The sequence below is a fragment of the Quercus suber genome, unplaced genomic scaffold (genome assembly GCF_002906115.3).
Source record: "Quercus suber isolate HL8 unplaced genomic scaffold, Cork oak 2.0 scaffold_56, whole genome shotgun sequence".
Lineage (NCBI taxonomy): Eukaryota > Viridiplantae > Streptophyta > Magnoliopsida > Fagales > Fagaceae > Quercus > Quercus suber.
In genome coordinates this window covers 1,900,514-1,901,709 of record NW_027069521.1, presented here as the reverse complement: position 1 = coordinate 1,901,709, position 1,196 = coordinate 1,900,514, and positions in this window count along the sequence as shown.

Sequence of the window (1,196 nt, the reverse complement as noted above, 5' to 3'; positions counted from 1 at the left end):
GGCTTGAAATTAACAATCTCAATTTTCCAGCTCATTTTTTTTAGTTTCAACGTCGACCATTACATTTTATGCATGAATGACCTATTTGTGATGGTACAAAAATGTTTAGTAAGGTCAATTTAATTGGCTCTGCCAGCCCTGAGATGCAGTGCGTTTACATTGGAAGAAAGAAAGGGCCACTGCATTTCAAGCTGAATGCTGAATTGTACAACGTCATATATACATCAGTGTATTCATTATTGTCCCACTCCCACAGATGTACAAGTTCTTTACTCAGTTATCAGAACTTGGACGGCCATACATATCGACCAAGTGCACAGATATATTCAGTCATTTAATATTTAAAATTTATCCACAATAAATTCATGTGAATTGGCTGTTCTCACTAATTCATCAAGTGGCACGCACTTTTTTTCCCCCCTTTAATAAACAATTGAAAATTCACGTAAAATGAGTAAGAGTTTATACCATTTTTAAACTAGCTAGGTCAGAAGTTTATAATATTGTCAATTAAATCTCAAACTTATGAGACAATTTTAATTAAAAACTTTTGTCCATTTCCATTATTTTGGGGAGTGATGGAGTAGCAGAAAGAAAAAAACCGTTGTTAAAACTCTGCGTTCATGTAGTTAACCAGTTTTCAATTTTTTAGCATAAAGATTCATTTTCACTTTTCTCATTCTAAACCAAACTCTTTCTATACCATTTGTATTTTTATTTATTTATAGATATACCATTTATATTTAATGAATGCCAAATTGGTTTACAAACAGACCCTAAGTGAAACGAATAGTTTTATCGATGGTTTTCATTTTTATTTGTTATTTTACTATCCAAAAATATTGAGATGAACGGAAGTTTCAAACTGAAATGATTTTACTTTAATTGAGAAAACAAAAAACTTATGGCCTAATCTGAACTATGGTGTAATCTTCAAGTCTTTTAATTTCATGATTGAGATGAATGTAAACCAAATGAGAGAAACAAGGACAATTTTACTAATTGAGCACACTCGCACTTTATCATACTGATGTTATTTTAAGGATAAAATAAAGGTACTAAACTCTGTTGATATCCTAAGGAAGGGAAAAATTTGGGTCTAGTGTTCACTGGACCATCACGATGGTGACACATGACGAGTCTAATGCACCGAGACACTACTGGACCCTAGCCAAATACTTGAAGTAAAAGAAGAC